Here is a 13,969-nt window from a genome sequence, read left to right as displayed (position 1 = left end):
AAGATTGATACACTACTTTAAAATACCTACTGTCAATAACTGCCAAAAGGATTTTAAGGGCACAAACGACAGATCGCAGATTCTGAAATAATTATCTGAATCATTAATTGAATTAATTAATTAATATCAATAAAAAATATACCACGAAAGGAAATCACATCACAGTTTCGGAACATATTTTAAGACAGTCTTTTCCCAGAACTATAATGCATCTTGAAATACTAGCTGCTGGAATGAATACTCAGTAAAAGAGGATTACTGTGGCATTAGAATTCCTTTTTGGTAGGTTTTATTTTGAAATTATGCTGACATTCTACTCGTACGTGATCCATTATAAATATTTTGAAATACAGAACATTGTATTAAAAGTAATCCATAAACTCTGGTGTCTGCATAATCGAGTTGGCGTACAGACGATTCTGAGAAATATTTGCTATGAATTTGATAGAGATAACCGGTTAAGCAAGTTTAAGATAACGAATACAAAAATTAAACAAGCTAATAGAATAACGTATAAATCAAATTAGTTTTTGACCTATACAGAATCTAGCCATAATTAAGTTTGAAGCCAAAGCGACTTTACCTCAACCTGTACTATTACATAAGAGTTCCAGCGAATAAGAAGCTAATGAAAACCACGCAACACTAGTAGTTCATTCCATATTTCTTTCCCGGCAGCTAAGTGGGCTGATTATATGCAGTTCTTGTTGTTGTCTTATCCATGAATTTCATGCAAGAATGGTTGCCAGAGCTTCAAGAAGGTTGCACTTCTATTTCCTCCACAGTTTTGAGGGAAAGCGCCGCAGGGTGGTGGTCCGAGGGTCTCCCAACCCCTTCTCCTCTACCGCCAATCCACATGAGGACTTTCGGCTCGCCATACATTTAGAGTACCACATGCCGCAAAGACACTATACATTTACAAACATCCATGCCTTCTCCGGGATTCTTCTCCGAACCCTTCGGTACCGCAGTAAGCTCTTCCTCCCATCCTCATATAGGCCAGTTTGTCTCCTGCCTGCTCTGGGTAAACTACTTGAGCGAGTTGTACTCGGCAGACTCGTGTACTTCATTGAACGATCTAAAAGCCTTCATCAGAATCAATTCGGTTTCAAACCAGGTATGTCCACGGAGCACGCATTGAGTCAGCTTTTGGATATAATACTCACTAACAAAATGGAAGATAGGCACACAGCAGTCGTATCCCTCGATATTCAAGGAGCTTTCGACTCGCTGTGGTGGCCCGACATCATGAACAGTTTGGATGCCCTCAAATGCTCTGCTTCCATAACACACCTGATTCGCAGCTATCTTGACAAAAGACAAGTTTTAATGACGTTAGACAAGGAATTGGTAAGGAAGGGTCTTAAGAGAGGATGTCCGCAAGGTTCCTGTCTTGGACCCGTTCTTTGGAACATAGTTGCTAACTCAGTTTTTTCAGTCTTTGAAAACAAAGAAGGTGTAAGGCTTTTAGCATACGCAGACGACTTTTTACTCATTGTAGCAGGCCGAAGTGACCTTGAAATGCGAACTCAGGATAGCCTTAATTTATTTGCTGACTGGGTGAGAGAACATAAACTGAAACTCTCGGTGCCTAAAACACAAGCACTCATTATTAGTCGAGGCTCTCCATTACGTAGAAACCCCTGTCTAAAACTCTTGTGGTCCTCCATTAAATGTGTTAAACAACTTAAGTACCTAGGAGTAGTAATAGATAATAGACTTTCTTGGCAACCACACATCTCTTCTTTAAAGTTAAGAATCAATAGACTGACTACTTCCATGCGATTAACAACCTCGTTAAGATGGGGTATCCCATGTCACTTGCTTAGAATATGGTACAAGACAGTAGTGGAAAGAATTATTCTATATGCCGCTGCTATTTGGGGAACTAACATCTCTTCCCAAACGAGACGTTCACTACTCTCCATACAGCGACACCAGCTTCTTCTCATTTGCAAGGCTTATCGTACCACGTCCACGGCAGCCTTACAAATTATCGCAGGCACGCCGCCACTGGATTTGTTAATTGAACGAGAGGCTGCAGTGGTTAACGTAAGCAGACTACGACACACCATGAGTCTCTGGGGACAAATTTATATCCATACTGATTATGAGCATCACACACCGTAAGCTACCTGCCACCCTGCTAAAAATAACCTTGTGGACAATATCTACTTTAATAGAACACGGGACTTGGGATTTGCAAATGGTGTTTTCACTGATGGCTCTAAAACACCAGGGGGCACGGGAAGCGGATTTTGTATACTATCTGGAGGAGCTTTAACGTATGAGTGGTAAAGAAAGCTCGCTTCTGAAAACTCTGTCTTTCAGGCGGAACTCATAGCAATCAGAGCAGCTCTTCTCCACCTGAAGAATAATCCCACAGTGCCCAATATCATCTACACAGACTCAGCCTCAAGCCTCGCTGCGATAGCTGGAATTCGTTCTCGCAGTCCTATTGTCAGCAGCATTAGAGTCATTCTAACACACATGCCTGCATCGCAAAGACCCTCACTCATCTGGGTGCCCGCTCATACGAGAATAGAAGGAAATGAGAGAGCAGATGTTCTTGCAAAGGAAGCAGCAGATTCATCCACTTTGCGAGAAGTCCCGACTCTTAGACAAGTCTCGGACCTAAAGAGTCGGACATTCCATCAGCTCCTAAGAATATGGCAAGAACGTTGGGATCAAGCCTCCACAGGGAGACGTGTTTACAACCTCATTCCCAAGGTCAAGACAACAATCCAAACTAATAGCAATTACATGACGTATTTTCTCACTGGTCATGGGCCCTTTCCTTCATACCTCTGCCGCTTTGGCTTTAGAGAGAATGGTAACTGCGAATGTGGGGAGGACGGTCATCCAGATCATTTTGTGTTCTCCTGCCCACACACAGCACTTAACAGCCTCAAGCAACCAGGAGCCAGATTCTGGCCAAATTGGTTCCAGAATCTACAAAGTAACAGAGTAGCCCAGCGGAAACTGAAAACAATAATTGACTACTGTACTAGCAATTACTCTTCTGACGCTGGAAAATAGTAGCCATATAGTACATACTTGAGTCGTATCTAACACACATTAGGTTCTAACAATGCCATTTCTAAGCACAGTTCTCTTAGAAATAGACATCGCACCTTCAGTATGGCCCACCAGCGGCCGAGCGGTGAAGTCGCTGAACACTGGTAGTTCGGTCCGAGGTTCGAATCCCGCGAACGGGCTGGCTGCATGGACGTTTTCGTGGTTTTCCCCATGTGTAACGTGTATACGAGCCAGTTTCCCTTAGAAAGTCCTCCACGAAAGGCATCCCTCCCCTTAGGCAGATAGCCCTCGTGTGCTTTGCCATAATTAAATACACCAACACACCAACACCAACGCACCTTCAGTATGGCATTAACTCTTCTTAAAATGGGACATTTATTAACCTGAAAACAGAATAATTGCTCTGCAAAGCCTAGCAGTGTGCACGTTAGAAATATATAAACTAGTTCAATGTGTCAGCAACAGAGTATGTATGTTCAATATGTAATTTTGTATTTATGCTATGCCAGGTTTTCATACACAAAGTTTGTACTGTACCTGAATGTTGTACTGTATCTGTATATGTTTATATCTTTTATTTACACTGGTATGCAAAAATTAAGCACGAGACGGTTTTTTCAATATAACTTTGTACAAAAGCTTTCCAAATCAACCCATTTAATACCGTAAGATCCCCAATACGTAAGGACATGAGTAATGTAAGCAACACTTACTAAAAGAGAAATCAGAGGGATAAAAAGAAGCTTTATTGAAAAAGTAGCATGGAGCGCAATGCGACTGAAGGCCGAAACATCCCTGTGATGGGTGTCCAGCAAGAAACATTTGGTCTTTAATAGGGAATAGGACCTCCCCTGACTGCTAGGCAGGTTTCACAACGTCTGCCCATGCTGAGAATGAGAGTGTCAATGAGTTGTTGAGGCATTGCTGCCCATTCGTCTTGCAGCGCCAATCGAAGCTCCGGAATCGTTACTGGTGGTAAGGTACGAGCTGCCAAGCGTCTGCCTAGAAAATCCCATACATGCTCGATGGGATTGAGATCCGGAGATCGTACCGGCCAATCCATACGTTCAATATCCTCACTCCCTAAGAGCTGTTCGGCAGCTACTATGCGATAACATGGTGCATTGTCGTCCATGAAAAGGAACTGCGGACCCATAGCGCCTCTAAAAAGACGCACATATGGAAGAAGAATCTCGTTACGATAACGGGTCCCGTTGACTGAACCTGCGTCGAAGATGTGAAGGTCTGTACGACTACCAAGCATGATGCCTCCCCAAACGAGAACACCGCCACCTCCATACCTGTCCCTTTCAATGATGTTCGAGGGTTGATTGCGGCTTCCCCGCTCTCTCCAGATGAGTATGCAATGAGAATCGCTACTCAGACTGAATCTGCTCTCATCTGTAAAGAGTACTCGTCCCCATTTATTGTCTCTCCAATTCCGGTGTTCCCGGCACCACAGAGAACGCCTTCTCCGATGGGCAGGCGTTAGAGGTACACACCGTACAGGGCGTCGTGCAAACAGACCACCACCGTGCAGTCTTCTGGCCAGGGTAAAACGCGATATCGGTCGTCCAGTCGCCTGTGTCGTGTGTCTAGCGATTTCTCCCGCTGTCTGCCGCCTGTTTCTTCTGGCCTGTAAGGCAATATACCGGTCATCTGCGGGTGTGGTTCCTCGTGGACGACCACTACTAAACGCCCGGATAACTGTTCCTGTAGTTTGAAATTGTCCCCAAAGTCGTGAAACGATGCTGTGAGCAATTCCGAACTCTGCAGCCACACTTGTCACACTGCGGCCTTCCTCCAACTTCCCAATGATTCGAGCTCGGGTAAAAGCATCCAAATGTCGTCTAACAGATTGATTATTCGCCATTTCTCGCTGAGGCAGCAACTCGGTGTGATTTTAACTGCTATACGGCGTGCAATCTCTTTGCCAGAAATACTGATCTTACACCGACAACATGCTGTATACTACTCAGACACTCCCCCATTACGTCTACCTGCATATCTGCGCATGTGCTACCGTACATCACCTTACTTAATCTCCTGATTGGTCTTCCTGTCCGCTCTGCCTCTTCGTTCAGCTGATATGCTAATTTTTCGACTTCGTCTTAATTTTTGCACACCAGCGTATGGTACCTAATTTATACTAAGGATCACGCGTACCTCAATGTCATGCTTCTTGTAAACTTTAACCATCATGATAACGTATACGTATGGGTGTATATATCAATATGAGAGTATGTATACTTTTATTTGTTTCGGAATATCTATGTATGTAAGTTTGTATATATCTGTATGAGTTTGTATTTATATGTATATACATATATTTTGATTGTACTCTTCTTCAAGTGCCTTGTATGCACATGTATATATTTCTTTGTACATTGTTGTATTCAAGTGCCTTGTATGCACATGTATATATTTCTTTGTACATTGCTGTACTCAAGTGCCTTGTATGCACATGTATATCTCTTTTTTGCATTTTATGCCCAGGGCTGCGGCCTGGTAGCTAGTGGTTGACTCCCGCCGAGTTGGTAACCAATTCTGCATGGATATATCTATACCTGGGTCGGAAGCCAACTCAGCGGTTTACCTCCGCTAACCACTATACCGTCTGGGCAGCTATTATATGTCGTTCTTCATAAGCTAGTGTCCCGTAGAAAATCCTCTAAGGCAGCGGTTTTCAACCTTTGGACTAACGCATACCATCTAAACAAAAATTGAAAACCTTTAGTACCACCAAATACAAAGTACTACTACCACCACCACTCTTGAACAGATCGCATAAATTTGCGAGTTAGAGAAAAAACTCAATCAGGATGTTGGGGTTTTAATTTTTGAATTTAATAGTTAAAAATACTTTGCTTCTTTGCGTACCACCGGTTGAGAAACCCTGCTCTAAGTATCCCTTACACTCTAAATCTCGCAGGGTGAGATTTGGAGGGTGACAGCAGTTTTCGCTCCGTTTTCGTGTCAAGCAAAGCAAATTTACTGTCTTGGTAGCAGAACATGTTTCCCACTTGCAATAATAACCTTGGGGAAGGGAGTGAATTGAAGGAGCAGGACGACCCCCTGTCTTGCCCAACGACTTCTTATAACAGTATATTATCTCGTTGGTCTTGCCATTGTCCACCCAGATTGACCAAACAAGTTTGCTAAGTCAAAGAACGTTCTTTGGCTAAGCGCCATTTCAAGCGAGGACAGTCGTAACAATGGATACAGCTCCTTTGCCGAAAGTAAGTTCGCTTTTAAAATATATATACAATTATTTCTTAATATAAATATCTTAATTATTATAAATTATAGTTAGATTTATGTGTCAAAATTTAAGTATGTAATAAAAAGTAGTTTTAGTTTGCTCTTTTTTTTTAGGTGTCTGTAAATTTGCTTTAAGAGTGTAATGCTGTAACGTAGTTTTATTTATTACGTACTGCTAACACAATGAAAGCTGTACGTATGGATGGTACTTTTTGTAAATAATTCTTAACATTATTTTTATTTTTGAACAATTTACACAAAGCTATCGAATTTAGTTATTTAAATTTAGTTTTGCATGCATTCCTATTTCAAATAGGAAGAACAGCGGTGGAAAAAAAAAATGCATACTAAAGTTTTGATTTTTTTTATAACACAAATGTGTAAATTATTTGGTAGTATTGGAAGAAATAAAAACCGTATACTTTACTGAATTTCCTATTGAAGTCATATCGTTTTCAGCTTCTAGTAGTTTTTAATAGATTTTTAACTTTCATTTTTTATAAATTCTGCTTATAGTTTGTGACAATAAAATTCACTTACTGTTGCAAAGCTGAATTTTTCCAAAATATAAATACTAGCACTACCTGGGTCATATCAGCATTCTAAAACTTATATTTTTGCAAATATGTTGTTATTCTCGAGAGTGTAGGTGTAGCTACAAAAGTCCGGGAGGCCAATAAAGCTGATAAGACGGCTTTCCGTTTACGATTTAAAAAAAATCTTGCATTCTTTAAAAAAGACTGAAAGCTTCAGATTTTAAATTACGTCCAAAGGGGCGTTTTTTTAACATTTTGTGTGTTACCTTTATTTATTAAATATCATGTTCTTCGCACTTAAACCATAAAAACATTCAACAGCAATATCGCAAAATAATTTTAAAATGAACATATCTTTAGAATTTCCAATACAGAGTCTCGCGAGCTGGAGGTATATATATATATATATATATTTATTTTTTACACGAGCAGTCTTGCCATTGCTCGCTTTGAAATAGTTTACTTTGTTAATCAAAAATTCGTTGAAGTATTACAAAATATTAAATAATAAAGAAAATAATAAAACCAATTTCAAATTCAAATTAGGGCTTCCACATGCCCATATTCTATGGAAGATTACCTTATTCAAATTTTGTTGGCTCTAGGTGCCGTTGTTTTATTACAATGCGAGAAACATACATACATTCATGCAGATTCTTCATTATTTAATTTCTTTAAATATAATGTTTGGTGGCAGCAATTTGAAATGAAACATATCGGGAATCGATGCAAAATGCCAAAACGAAATTAACAGTCCTTCTGGGAGAATTGCCCCTTTGGACTAAAAAAAAACCCAGCTATTTAAAAAAAAAAAAAATAAGTTTTGATTTTCTGATGACAAACTGAAAACTGTTGTATTATTAAATGTTCCAGGTCTACTCTGTTCTTAATTAAAAACTATACCGAGTCCGGATTTTTGAAAATTCCATATATTCAGTTGACTTTATATGCTATATACATGTATTTATTTTATGCTAAATATGTATTTACTGACAAATATACGTATATGCCAATATATAATACGTACACCAAATGTTTATTTCTTTTAATGCAAATAAGAAAATTAAAAAAACAGTATTTATTTTTAAAAAATGTAAGGCATGTTTTTTTCAGACCTTAATTAAATAGTAAAATTCGTACATGTCTAAACATTTTTATTTCAACTGAAGCAAAACGACTTTTTTATATGTAAGCCATAAAACCTAAATGTTTGATGCATTTTTATTTTATAATATGAAAATTAAGCAATATTGCCTTATATTTGTGGCAGCGCCTATCATATTTAAAAAATTAACTTATTTTTTTAACAGATAATAGAATGGACAATTAAAAAACAGCTTCCCCTCCCTTCTATTGCGGGAGAAAACCTAATTCGACGAGTTATTTTTATTTATTTATTTCCCCCTTCTAAGAAAACTTGTCAGGCATACTTTCAATATTGTCGAAATATATACTAATTTAAACATGATAATTCTAAAATGATTCATAGATTAATTCATATACATCAACTCAATAGTTAGAAAGTTAAACTAATGACATTTACTTATTACTTTTCAAGATTAATGCCTCTTCATTTCAATTAGTTATTATATCTTCTCCTAGTGATATTAAAATGAGTGAGAGGATCTGATAAAGTAATGTTCAAAATAATATAATTGTTTACATTAGCAAAAGCTATTGTTGTATCAAACAAGTCTTATAAACCTTTTCTTATCCACAGTCCTTTAAAGTAGGAAAGAAATGTAAGTAACCTGATTTTAATAAACTCATATGAATTCATTTTCTGGTTTAGATAGGATTTAAAGACCCAGGTAACACAGCTTGTTTACATTTTCAATAACTAAGTTATGTGAACACTGTTAGAGGTGTAGCCAGAGTTCTTGCTGCCTTGCTCAGTGCACAATAAAAAGGTCTATAAAATGTCAAAATGATATATATAAAAACAAAATATCTGGGTTTATTTTTGAAATAAAACATTAATTCTAATACCGTAAAGTACTATTTTGTTTGTTTTCCTATACACAAAATCATTAATAGTATTCTAAAAGTTTGATTTAATACTCTATCAGCCGATTTGTAGACAGTATGGTACAATTTCTCAGTCTTAGGTGTTTTTTAATCCTTTGGAATTGCATTCTGAAATTTTATGAACTGCAGAAGTTCAAAGTTACCATCCTTCCACCTGCCTTCGAAAACACTACCGCAAAGAATCCAGTAAATGTAAACGCTGCAAAAGCACAAAGCTGGTAGAATTCTCTTGCGGTCTCCTCGCTTTCTTTCGCTGCTGTTCAAAATTTATTTGCATGTCTCATTTTTTCTCAATTTATTATTATTTTGTCTGATTTCCGTGCTATGTTTCCTAAAAGTGATTTTAAAGTGTTTGCAAAGAAAATTTACAAAACTGCATACTCGAGTACTTGTCTCGCCATGAAATTAAGCATAATGGTTGAGATACAGTCAAAGAAATATTAAATTGCGTTTAAAGAATGTTTCCTTCTAAGATAATATGTTGCCGAAAATTTTCTTAACGGAATAGTTTTTGGGACAATTTTGAGAAAATGGGGGAAGGCCAAATTGATTTCAGTAACTAATATTTATTTTATGTAAATTTTACTTACGTATGCTTAATATTATATTTCTTGCTGCTCATTCAGAGTCGTAGCTAGGGTTTTCAGCGCCCAGGGACAACTGAAGATTTCGCGCCCCCTACTGCTTGCCAAGGATGGAAAACATTTAATTCTAAAATGCCGTAACATCAGTTTGGCGCCCCTTGGATCCTGCGCCCGGGGACAGATGCCCCTTGTCCCCCTCTAGCTACACCCCTGCGCTCATTTTAATTTATATGCCCTAAATACCATGTTTAACAGGCTGTTAACTAACAAATGCTTAATATCATGCTTTTTCTCCGAACATTAATGCACATCCCCTAAATAATGCCCACTAGCGGCAAAGTCGCTGATCACTGGTAGTTCGGTCCAGAGTTTGAATCCCATGAAGGAGCTGGCTGCATGGACTTTTTTGTGGTTTTCTCCATGTGTACCGTGTATACGAACCAGTTTGCCTTACAAAGACCTCCACGGAGGCATCCTTCCCATTAGGCAGATTTTTGATGGCATGTCAGCAACTAAAATAAAGGCTTTGAAAAGCCGTCAGAATTTTATCGAACCTGTCGAAATTATGCTTGGCAGTAGATTGGATCAAGCTCTGAATACAAAAACAGGTCAATTTGAAACCAAAATTGTAAAAGAAACATTTCAGTATGTTTCGGTCATAAAAACAATTGAAATGGTTTTGTCTAAGTTTGTTTCTTCTGGCTCATAAAGGTAAGCTGTAAATGCATGTGCCTCTAGTGCCAAAGGTCTTTTTAATGATATTTTTGCAATCATTATGTAATAAACGTGTGTATTTATATATATTAGAGAGAGATGACCTAAAAGCATTAGTTTTGCTCACAGAACTTTTGATCAGCTAAAATTATTGGAAAGAAAGAGGGGAAAAGGTTTTATTCATTATTAATGAGTAAATATTTGGCATAAGTCTATGCATAAAAAATAATTTCATATGCTTAGCTATAAAATTCTTTTCATAGGATAATATTTTTAGTTTGCAGTGTATGTATATGTAAATAAGCTATTGATACTATATGTAAGTGAGCTGAGCTGCATATCCTTTGAAATTTGCTACATATTCTATCTTGAATGGTTCATGTGTGATATTTATATAGTTTCAATTAATTATTATATTTCACATGCAATTTTTATCCAGTATATGTCTTTTATATATATTTTTATTTTTATTTTTGTAGGGTAAAGGCAAAGCAAGTATTTTAGCATCAGGCTGTTATTTGAAAAAAAATTTAAAAAAATCCAAATCCTGCACTTCTAATATTTGCTAAATGTAAGTATTGAGGAATTTTGATATGCTTTGCACTAACTTTCATTTTAAGAAGGCAGATTATATTAAAATGAGCCATTTTACAACAGTGAATGTATTTGGCCTCATGTTGCTAAAATTCATCTTCTCAGGCTGCTTTCGATTATTGTACCCACAGATGATGCATGGTCATTTAGCTAATCTCTGTAGAATTGGAATTGCACTGATTTGAATGTCACCTACATACTAGCAAATATTTCAAGAGAATAAGATGGTTTGTAATATGTGTGATGCCTTTATATGATCTAAATCTAAAGCATGACACTAATCATATATATGCATGTATATACAGTGAACATAAAATTTTTTTTTTTTTTTTTAACTTGTAAAGTGATGGAAAAATTGCTTCAAGGTGAAATTCAAAAGATACACTTCCAGCCAGACTATAGCGATCATGAAATCAAGAACAAACATCTTTACAATAACAATAGTTTATTATGAACAACAGTAGTTTATTATGAAGGGATGATACTTGTTTTCATAAGGAAAAGACAGACTAATTCTCCATATAGTTTGTTCTTTTTACATTTTTATGTACATTATTTATTACATTTTTCATTAAGAAGCAATGCACAAATAGACTATCCTATTCTATATTTGCATCAATATAATATTTACATATTCCTATATGCACAAATAGACTATCCTATTCTATATTTGCATCAATATAATATTTACATATTCCTATATGTATTTATACTGCATTTTTACAGAAACTAAAAGCAAAAGACCTCTATGTGAATAAAATTACTAGGAATTACTTATTTTTGAAAGAAGAACAAATTTTCTGGCGATATTTTTTAATTGGAAAGATATACTTTCTAGTATGGCTCATTGATATTTGACTTGTCCTAATAGATAGGTAATGGATGTATTCTTAATAAAGAAATTTATTTTCAGGAAATAGAAGACATGGAATCTCTTGGGCCAGCTCAGAATAAACAGCCCATTATAGTGTGTATTACAAGTTCATTCTATATTAAAACAGTAAATCACTTAATAACATGCCCAAATCATGCCATGAAGGCATTTGACATTCTATTTAAAACTAATTTTGTATTTAGCGTTCAATATGCACATACATCAACAAATTTTTATAATTTTGTGGCAAGCCTTTTGTATAATGTCAGCACTCCTAGAGCTTGTGTGGACTCTTTAAATACATGATTGAGTATGAATTTATTGCATTCTGTACATGCATTACATTTCATATTTTTAATGTCATTTTATTGTCATATTTTCCATTTTTATATATGTATATATATGTACATATATTTACTAATAAAGAGTTTTTCATGCATTGCTTGTTTTCACTTATATTTAAAATACTTCGTTCATTGAAATTAATATAATTCTGCAGTTATGGTAATGATTCCTATTCGGATTTAATCAACAAATGAAATACATAATAATTTTCAGCAGAATTATGAAAAATGAATTTTTAGCTTACACATGTGAGCTATAATCCTTATTATTTCACTTTAAAATTTATTTTTCCCAAATGAGACTTGGAATTAGCATATATAAAAATAAGTTATAGTCTAAAAGTATATGTAAGCATTTATTCACCTGTAATGATTAATGTATTGAAATTTGTATGCATATAACTTCTCAAAAATAGAAAGCGTAACAAGCTAACTGAAGATTTTAGATTTTATTCATAATTTGGGGTAATAATTAATTTTAAGGTCTTCATAATTATGTAATAAGAAATAAAAACATTTCTTTTGCAATATTTTGTGCAATATATGGAGCTAAAAACAATAGCATGAGAATATTTTATGGTTACTTATTTTCTGAATCTCATACATTGAAAATAAAGTTGAATAGTTTTCATGTAAGGGAAATTAAATTCGCATTTGTTTCTTAGTTCAATGTATATTAAAATTTATTATTCGATTTTTTATGCATATTATGCTCAAGTAGACAAACTACTAGTAACATCAATTCACAAATTGTATTAATATATTCACTTATAAGTAGCATTTTAAGAAGTTAAATCTATCAGATTATGATACAGGTTTACTGACACATATATATATGATCAGCTGTTCTAACACATTCAAATTTTCATTATAAAATTTGTCAAGAACTATTTTTAATAAATTACTTTTCCAACTAGTATGATTACTTAATGGAAAATTTAGCTTACAATTTACATGATTACGTGCCCAAATCTTGTGAATAAGCATAATTTGCTTTTTTAAATTAAAATATGTATACAAAATTTAGAATGTATATCACTATATATATATATATATGATTCATCTAAAATGATTTTATTAAATTTCTTTTATGAAAATAAGCATTTTTTGATTTCTCAAATCAAATTTTGAAAATATCTGAAATATTTATTCAAAGTTTTAAGTACCTGGAAAACCTTATTTTTTATTCAAAAACTAAGTTTTTCATTGCGAATATCTTGCTATTCCAGTTTTTATATATAAGTTGCATTGACGTTCTTATTTTTATTGCTTACTACACATAAAGGTTCTGTAAAATAAAATATATTCTGTGAATTCAAAGTAATTTCACATCAGAAGTACTGTGAGGAAGTGATAGTGTTAAGTATTTCAGAATGTTAACTACACCAAATTTTCAATATTTTAATATGGATGTAATTTTTTATATCTATATTTCGTTAGATTTGGAAAGAAAAACTATATGTCTAAACAATGAAGATATGATTGTCTTTAAACTGTGTTTTTTTATTTCAGTGATGGTCTACTTTGATTCATAATCCAGTTTTTATATATAAGTTGCATTGACGTTCTTATTTTTATTGCTTACTACACATAAAGGCAAAAGCCATGTTTCTGTAAAATTTAAATATATTCTGTGAGAAAGTGATAGTGTTAAGTATTTCAGAATGTTAACTACACCGAATTTCCAATATTTTAATATGGATGTAATTTTTTATATGTATATTTCGTTAGATTTGGAAAGAAATCTCATCACCAATAAATGTTTAAGTAAGCACATAGGTAGCAAATCTAAAACAGATGTATATATCAGATAATTAAAATCACAATAGCATGTTAAAAAGTAGTGTAAAATATTTTTTTCAAGAGATAATATTAACCAGATATCTAAAACAATACATCAGCTATAAAGTTTACATAGTAAATACCAATTTTCAGTTTGCCTATAAAATAATTATATAAAAATCACACCACCAAGGAGTGAGCAGACTATTATTA

General features: G+C 34.9%; 1 long non-coding RNA gene across 2 annotated transcripts; it reads left to right on the top strand.

Annotated features, from left to right (window-relative positions):
* Positions 1-6,734: 6,734 nt before the first annotated feature.
* Positions 6,735-12,069, top strand: LOC118203323 (uncharacterized). 2 transcript variants are annotated; one of them, XR_015043008.1, is made up of 3 exons: positions 6,735-7,227; positions 10,642-10,733; positions 11,670-12,069. It is a non-coding gene; the product is annotated as an uncharacterized LOC118203323 (long non-coding RNA). The 2 variants fall into 2 exon arrangements; XR_004760544.2 differs by lacking the exon at positions 6,735-7,227 and having other exon boundaries at positions 9,993-10,733.
* The last annotated feature ends 1,900 nt before the right edge of the window (positions 12,070-13,969 follow it).

Source organism: Stegodyphus dumicola, chromosome 9 (assembly GCF_044657685.1).
Source record: "Stegodyphus dumicola isolate Sdum_Otavi_A_Nest chromosome 9, ASM4465768v1".
In the NCBI taxonomy this organism is placed as follows: Eukaryota; Metazoa; Arthropoda; class Arachnida; order Araneae; family Eresidae; genus Stegodyphus; species Stegodyphus dumicola.
The sequence above is the reverse complement of the archived record's forward strand: the minus strand, read 5'-3'. Positions and strand labels throughout refer to the sequence as shown.